The following is a 9,139-nucleotide window of genomic DNA, read 5'->3' as shown; positions in this document are numbered from 1 at the left end:
TCTGAAGTGGGTCAGCTAAAAGGATTGGGCTTAGACCCTATCCACTCAGAGAGTCCAAGATCTAAATAAGATTTAGATCTGCAACCTCCTAATTAGATTAGGAGACAGCTGATCTGATCTGCAGATAAGATAAGGATTATTCCTTATCACTAAGGGACTTCTAACCCAAATATGATTTGGATTAGCAACTCCTAATCTGATTAGGAGCTGATCCCTTTAAGATTATAAAAGGGGAAGGGGGCGGCAGCCTTGAAAAACACAATAACATCAATAGCATTCTTCTCTTTAAGAAAGAGAGATTAAGAGATTTCCTGCATACTGCGAATTCTCTTCTGCCGCCACCTTCCTACCATTGCCATTCCTTCAGTTCGATCTCCAGTTCTTGGGAACAATCAAGATTGGATCTTAATTTCAATCTTTTGGGAAAAGATTGATTGGAGCTGTACTCACAAGCCGTCCAGTTGATTCTTACGAAGGGTCAAGTTCTTTTGAAGAACATTGTTGATTCTGCTCCATCCTTCACTGCACCATCTTCAGTGGGAGCAGATTTTGGATCCTTCCTTGGGCGTGAACACCTCCATTGGGAGATAGTATTTCTCCGTATCAGGTATAATCCTCTCCCACTCCTTTTGGTTCAGATCTGGTTCAGTTTATGGTTCAAGATTGATCATTGAAAATATGATTTTCTAAATAGGGAATACGATTCCCAGTTGAAGGGAGAGATAAAATTTTTGAAATTCGCCCTTTATTCCGCAATCTTTGGGCGTCCATAGGATGGATCTCTCATCCCTTCAACGGGATCCTCCTCACTAGTCAAGGCTTCCACCAGGTAACTATCCTGGTCATAACCATAACGGACTGGTGGCCTGGATACCCGGGTGGATCTTCTAGGTTGGTCACTACTTGTAACTTGCTGGACATCTCCCACTGCTCCTGAGCTCTCTTCATCAAGAACTATTTCCTGACGATGGGTGTCCCGGATGTAATCAGTTTCTAAGAACTAGGCATTTCGACTGCAAAACACTTTTTACTCACTTGGGTCATAGAAAAGATAAACCACTGAATCCTTTGGGTATCCTACAAATAGGCAACGATTGGTCTTGGATTCCAACTTGTCCGCACTCGTTCTCTTAACGTGCGTAGGACAACCCCAAATCTTCAAGTGTCTAACACTTGGTTTCTTTCCGGTCCATAGTTCGTATGGAGTTTTCGGAACCGATTTGGTTGGAACCCGATTCAGCACGTAAATTGCGATCACTAACGCATATCCCCAAAAGGATGTGGGTAATTCCGAGCGTGTGAAAAGTGACCGGACCATGTCTAACAATGTCCTATTCCTCCTCTCTAAAACACCGTTAAGCTGGGATGTTGCAGGAGGAGCTAAATGTGAGATAATCCCATTGGCCTTCAAGTAGTCTCTGAATTCGTTAGAGAGATACTCGCCACCTCGATCTGATTGAAGGGCCTTAATTTCTCTCCCTAACTGTTTCTCAACATCTTGTCTGAACTCTTTAAACTTTTCAAATGATTTAGATTTATGTCTCGTTAGGTACACGTAACCATATCATGAGAAATCATCAGTAAAGGTGATGAAATACACGTGTTGGTTGCGGGTCCTAACACTCAAGGGACCACATACATTACAATGTATAAGGTCAAGCGTGCTTGTACATCTTTCGGGTTTACCGTTAAATGGCCGCTTTGTTATCTTACCTCTAAGGCAAGGCTCACAAGTGGAAAGGTTTTCTACGGTTAAAAAACCCAAAGGACCATCCTTTACCAGATCTTGCCCTTGACACGTGTCCACAATGAAACCCATAAGGGGATGTAGCCTACATATGCCACTCGAGAATCCTTAATCGAAGGGAAATTCTATTCTTATAGGATCTTACTGGACACCTGGTGAAATCGCAATGGTGCTCCCCTAATACCCGACATAAAGATAAAAACCCCATTTCCTAATTGAAAATGTCTCCTTTTAGATCTTTTTCCTTATAGCCTTGGGGTCCTCTCTATAAAAAAGGGGAATAACTCTCCCCCATGTAAGAGAATCATATAACTCTAACCCTAAAGTTTCTTAGGGGACCTCTCTCTCTTATCCTCCCTTCTTTGCTCTTCTCCCACCATCCTCTACAACCAATACTCCTTCCCGCGTTCTCACTTTCTTGTCGTCCTCTCCGAACCTTCGGAGGCTTGACCAAGGCATGGTGAACACAAAATCTATGGCACCTACACCCTCTAATAACAGTGAGGACAAAATGATTTAGAGACCAAACTCATTTGGAGAATTTTCAATTAAGTTGGACTATGTTGTGAAATGCAAGTTAGTTTTGGAGGGCGGGGAGTCTTATGACTAGTTTTCTAAGGTTTGGAGACTCAAGTGCCCCCTAAAATTCAGGTTTTGCTTTTCTTTTTGCTCAACAATAGACTTCCTTATAAATATTATCTTAGAAAAAGAGGTTGTAACATCGATACTGCCTATGGGTTCTCCGGGAATGAGGAGGATATTAATCATAATTTTAGAAGTTGTGAATTTTCTAGAGAAATTTCGACCACATTCACCCTCTTTACTCTCTCCTCCTATCATCATTGAGAGGGCCTTAAACATGTTTATGGAATGCTTGGAATGTTCTAAGAATAGTAGAAATGACATGTGATAAAATGTGGGAGCCATCTTGTGCAAATGCCCCAAAGCTAGGCTCGTCAAAATAAATTTTGATGATTCTAGTAATGTAAGATATCATTTAGGTAAGGTGCTTGAATTCAAAGCTTGCAAGCTTGGATATTCATTTATAAATCTAGCTGAGGCATAGGTTGCTTGGGAAGTCTATAATCAGGCACTAAAGGAAGGATTATTCCATTATCATTAAAGGTGACTCGAAGTGGGTAATCTCTTGTCTTGTGTAGGTCGTTGACTCCCCTTACAGGCTAAAGAATATCATTTCGAACTATTTCGAACTTAAGGATCTGTTTGAGAAAGGCATTCCCTATTGTCATGTGTATCGCAAATCAAATCAAGTGGCAAATTTTCTTACTCATGAAGCTCAATCAAGTGTTTTAGACTCCCTGTCCATAAGTTTAATTTACACCCCTTCACCTTTATCTTGTACCTATTTCTTTGATGTTTGGGGTCGTGTTACCCCATCTTGTGTATCACCTTATCTTATATATATAATAAAATTAAAATGGAGTATGGACGGTGCCCCAACATTTAGAAAATGGAATCTAACGGCTTTCTCCATTCAGTAAATGGGATCTTCTCGTGCGAAGCCCGTGCGGACCAATGCTTGTTTTTAGCTCATGTGATTTGGCCCATACGTGTGGGTGTTTCGGTCAAATGGTGTACGGGCACCATCTATTACCCTCTCATCTCATTAATTTACCCCCTCCATCCCATTAATTTACTCTCCTATCCCATTACTTTTTTATATTTTATTGGGTGTTTTGGTCAAATGGTGTATGGACACAATCCTTTACCTCCACGTCATCTCTCCCCACCACCTCTCTCTCCTATCTGATTGATTAAGGTGAATAAAGAATTAATTTATATAATTTATTATTACTTCTTAAAAAATAATGATGCTACTAACGAGATCACATCAGCACCCCACAGGTTGAACCTACATGTGCCCCACATACACATCTCAATGTGCATTGGGAATATCTCCCATACTTATCATCAGAAAATATTTCTAATATAACTAGAATTGTGCTATGAGGCACATATTCACGTCAAAATCTGATTACGAAAATGGTCCTTGGTTAATAAATGGCAAATATTTTGTCATCATCATCCCTTGGAAGACTGGTTTTAACCCAATCAAGGCAAAGCTCGAATTTGCAGATGTCTGGATTAGGCTCCCAGGTCTCCCCTTGGAGTTCTGGTCTAGAGATGATCTGGAGTACATCCTCTGCAATGTTGGATCTTTCTTGAAGCTGGATGATGATACCGTTAACATGCGCAGGATGAATTACCCCAGAATCTGTGTCCGAGTTAAACTCAACAGGCCTTTTGTTCTCACCATACCAATTACTTATGGTGGTGAGAATCAACACATCTGGGTGTTTTATGAGAACTTTTTTGACCTCTGCACTGCTTCTGGGTGTTTTATGACAATATGGGTCCAGACATAACGAATGTTTTCCAATGAAGACTCCTTGCTGGAATGTTCGTGGGGCTGGAAGGCCCAAATTTTATCATCAGACTTTGGAACTCCTAAGGTTGCATAAGCCTGATGTATGTTGTTTTCTAGAAACTAGAGTTAATCCTAGTAGATCAAAAAAGATTATCAGCTCGTTTTCTTGTTTCAATGACCATTTTGTTGTTGATTCTGTTGGTTTTCTGGCGGCTTATGGGTGCTATGGGATAAGAAGAAATGCAATATTGATGTTATATTTTATAATGAAAGACTTGTTCACACCCTTATTACTGATTTGTCAAATCAAAAATCATATTTCTGCACTTTTGTTTATGCTCCCCTTAACAACACAAACCAAAAGCGAGTTTGGGAATGGATTAAGAACATTGGTTATAATACTAGTAGAGAATGGTGCCTTATTGGGGATTTCAATGCATTCAAGTCCAATGAAAATAAGAGGGGAGGAAGAACCATTCATCCTTCTCATACTAAGGATTTCAATAATTTAATTAGTGATTGTAACATCCTCGAAATTAATTACATTTCCTGGATTTTGGGTTGTTCGTATGGTGGAGATTGAAATCTTTTATTGGCGCAATGAATCTACGCAACTGCTGTAGTATATTCATTCTTGGTCTGTAAATATTTTTTTTTTTAGATAGAATGTATAGGATTTGATTCTAATGTAAATTAATAGAAAAAATAGGTTTTTTTCTATTTTTTCGTTGGAAGAAGAAGCTGGTTCGCGTGGAGGAGAAAACATTTGTGCGGATAAAAAATCTGCGATCTACAATTTGTAGAAATCAAATCTGCAACCTGTGACTAATATTTTTCTTGCATGTTTGGATCCACACGAACAGCCCACTGATATGTTTATTTGTTGATTATTAACTGTCATTTATCAGCCATGATTAATTTTTAGATCGTCTTCTTGAATTGGATCTTGAATTAAACACCAAACCCTAGACTCGTTTGACCAAAATTGGACCAAACTGGTTGGACCGAATCTGTGGTTCAATATGGTCTGTTCACAGTCCTGAAATTCCATATATGGGCCGAAGGTTTGATGGCTAATTGCAAGATGAAATTCGGCCCACCTCTGTAAAACCCTGTTTTAATTTGTTAAAGCTGTTTTAGCCCAATTCAGCATAAACGCTATATGGGTCGAACTGCTCTATGTAGTTTGACCCATATACCTACATAATATTATTTGATAATATTATTGATTTTAAATGGGCTAAAAAGGTTTTAAATTTCAAGTATGGGTTTTACATTTATTTAATTGATTGGATCAATTGTGGATGTTCATGCATGTGATGTATGTGATGTGATGTGCTGTGTACATGGGCCATAAGCACTTGGCCCATGTCAATTCGATAGTGGCTCTTCCGAACACCATCGCTGAATGCACATCATTGCCATGGTGTCCTTAAGATCCTTGGATGATCTCCCTTCTCAGTGGGGCCCGCTTCAGTTTCTCCCCAAGAGGAACACCCCAGAACCCTAGCCATTTTGGGCCCACTTTGAATCTGACTTTGAAAAAGTCAATGGGAGCCACTTTGGTTTGACCTAAATCAAATCTAGGAAGTTATCCTTTTCGTTCCCTCTACTAATATAACTGCATGTGATAGGGAATTTCATATGATGAATTCTCTAAAGGCCTTCCATCATTAGTATGAAGGTTCGCTGTATTGGTGGGTGGAGATGCACCATAAAATTGGGTTATCCATCTGCTAATACAGTTAGCTAGATTGCTTCATAAAATGATAGGGGCGTCATAGACCGATGTGGGAGGGGCCTATCCTAAAATGGAAGACTCTCTCACAGTACCTTGGCGTTCACGAACATGATGGGTGAGCACTTACTGGACAGAAAGTTTTAACCTAAAATGGCTATGAACCTTGTCTAACAAAGGCCAAAGGGAAAGCTCATAAGATGAGTGGATGAGATCCTTCACAGAAGGTGGTGGGGTTTTGCAGCTAAAATAGTTGGCTCCATGCACCCCATGTGGTTTCCCATCCAGAGACACAACTGTCTCCCTCACTGAGATTGGAGGGAATCTCAAAGATGCCCAAAATGGAAATGGAACATAGATTAAAAGCCCTTTTCTATGTGATGAAATGAATCAATTAGGTTGTACACTTATAAATCTGCTTTGCCTTTACCAGAAATGGCAAACGAAAACTTCACCAAATTGTTGAATGATAACAAACTCAAGGGCCCTAATTATGCTGACTGGTTCTGAAACCTTATGCTGGTTCTAACGTCCAAGAAATTGGACAAAATTGCTAAGAACCCTGCTCCGGATAGTCCGAGTGACAAGGCTTCTGAGGCTCGAAGGAGAGAGTATCAAGAATGGGAAGAGAAAAATTCTCTTTCCAAAAGTTATATTATAGCCTCTTTAGACAATCCAAGACAACAATAATTCGATAAGATCGAAGTGTCCAAGGATATATTGGATAGTTTGAAGACTATGTACAAAGAGCATAATCGTTCTACTAGACAGAAGGTCTTAAAATTGTTTATGACCACACAAATGACCGAGAACCAACAGGTTCATGACCATTGTCTAAAGATGATGGGTTATATCAATGAAATAGAGGCTCTCGAGTCAGGGCTAGATCATGACACCAAAATTGATGATGTTCTCAATTCCTTGCCTCCGTCCTTCAATGAGTTTATAATGAATTACAACATGAATAAGAAAAATGTTAGCCTTTAGGAACTCAGCAATATGTTGTAGAGGGTTGAAAAACTAATTAAGAAGGATAAGTCGATATTCAGGCTTGTTAAAGGTGGCAAATCGGGCAAGAAAAAGTGGAAGGCTAAAAGAAAGGTTCAGAAGAATGGTAGCAAAACCAATAAGCAGAAGAAAGACAAGGCATCGAATGCCTGTCACTTCTACAAACAGACCGGCCACTGGAAGAAGAGTTGTCCTCAATACCTGGAAACTAAGAAACAAAGTATGTTCGATTCTTTCATCATAGAGACCAATCTGTTGGTCACTTCTGTTTCTTGGTGTATTGACTCTGGGTATTTGACTCAGGCATGTAACTCACTACAGGGGTTCAAGATAAGCAGAAGACTGGGTGATTGAGAATTGACACTTTACTTGGGGACTTCTGCAACTGTTGCAGTTACGGCATAGGCATTGTAGAATTAGTTTTTAGAGAAGAGAATATTGTACTGAAAATTTGTCTTTTCGTACCTAATTTAAGAAGAAATTTGATTTCTGTCTCAAAGTTGTGCATGGATGGTTATTCTATTTTGTTTAGTAATGTGATTACTGTTAAACAGAATAACAAATTCCTAGCATATGGAAAACTTGAGAATGGTATCTATGTTCACCATCCTTCTCTGGAAACCAACATTACCAAAACTACGTCAGAAATAAACCCCAAGAAAAGAATCCATGATACAGTTAGTCCCACATGCCAGTTGTTAGACAGATTTGTATGCCCTTAGCTCCAATCAGTTTTGATGTACTTTTGATATTTAATGTAAATAAATAAAGTACATGTTTGATTCATGTTGTGTGGTATGCTTCTGTCTAAAACCCTAAAACTAGACACTTAATGAGACTTGTGTGAGTTTTAAATGTTCACAGCCATTGGATAAGTCTGAGGAGATTTATCTTACCAAGGCTGACACTGGTGTGTGCTGCCAACTGTTGGGGTGGCTTGTCTCAGTTGCTAGGGTGAGACCCAAGGCACACGCAGTGTAGGTTTACTTGAACCCTTGAACCATACCAGATTTCCAGTGTTGCCCTGGACCTTGGAGACTAATGGGCAAAACTGGAAATTTACACTGACCCCTAGACCCGATTATGGTACTGCACTAGGTTTCGGATTGGGATGTCTTTGATATGCCAATCAGTGAGATCCTTAGCGGGGGTCAAAACCTAGGCATGTTGGGACAGTCCGAGAATTCATCTGAGTGGGAGATCATAGTGACGGGATCAGCCCCTTTGTCGGACAAAGAATATGATCGGGGATGCACTCTCTGATGGAAACCATACTGCTGGTAGTTGATTTCAATCATTGGAATTTTATTTTGCAAAATTTATATATATGATATATACTTATATACGGTTTCAAAATGTTTGCAAATGGTTTTAATTCCCGGGATCCATGTGAGTAGAGAGTGCAGCACTGCTCCTTGCAGCCGAGGGAGAGGTCATCTCTTGTCGGGCAGTGCTTGATCATTATGGGCTAAGAGGTTGAGTGTAAGGCCATTTAGGATAACACCTGATGGGATAATCTTGCATCTTCCCACAATCCCTGGGTTTTTATAAGATGGCTTCGCCCAGGGACCACTTAGTGTAAGTGTTGGGCCCATAGGGTCCATGTGATGGGCTCAAGGGGTTCATTGGGTTTTCCAGTGAATTCGGCTAAGCCTTGTAACAAAGGCTGGGCTGAACCCATGTGGCTGATATGGAGATCAATGCTTGGGTCCCACGCCATACAAAGAAACCCAATTGGGCAGCAGTTTGGAAACTTATTGAGCACTAATTACTTATTGGGCCTAAAAGCCCTTTCGAACTAGGCTGATATGATCACCCACTTATTGGAGCAAATCTGCAGATTAACCACCTGATGAGATCGGGATTGAGCTGATCTAATCTGTAGATAGGATTAAGATTATCTCCTATCCAAATACAGATTTGGAATGGGATAACTCCTAATGGGATTAGGAGGCTTCTTAATCACTAAAAAAGGAACCCTAACATAGAATTACAAGAATTCGACCTAGGGTTTTGCAGTTATAGTCTCTGCAATCTGAGATAGGATCTCATCTCCCCTAAGTTGAAAACTGCATTCACGCCACTTTCAGCCTTAGGGATCTCCTCCAGCCGCCGCCGCCTTGCTGCATAGTTCGAACTCCATTGAAGGGAAAATCAAGAAATTTGTTCTTGATATCAGTCTTTGCTAAAAGGCTGATTTGGTTCGGTGCTCTAAGCCTCCAACGAGTTCTTGTGAAGAGTTCGGTACGTGAGACGT

The sequence above is a fragment of the Nelumbo nucifera genome, chromosome 1 (genome assembly GCF_055504915.1).
Source record: "Nelumbo nucifera cultivar China Antique chromosome 1, China Antique-T2T, whole genome shotgun sequence".
Classification (NCBI taxonomy): Eukaryota; Viridiplantae; Streptophyta; class Magnoliopsida; order Proteales; family Nelumbonaceae; genus Nelumbo; species Nelumbo nucifera.
The sequence above is the reverse complement of the archived record's forward strand: the minus strand, read 5'-3'. Positions refer to the sequence as shown.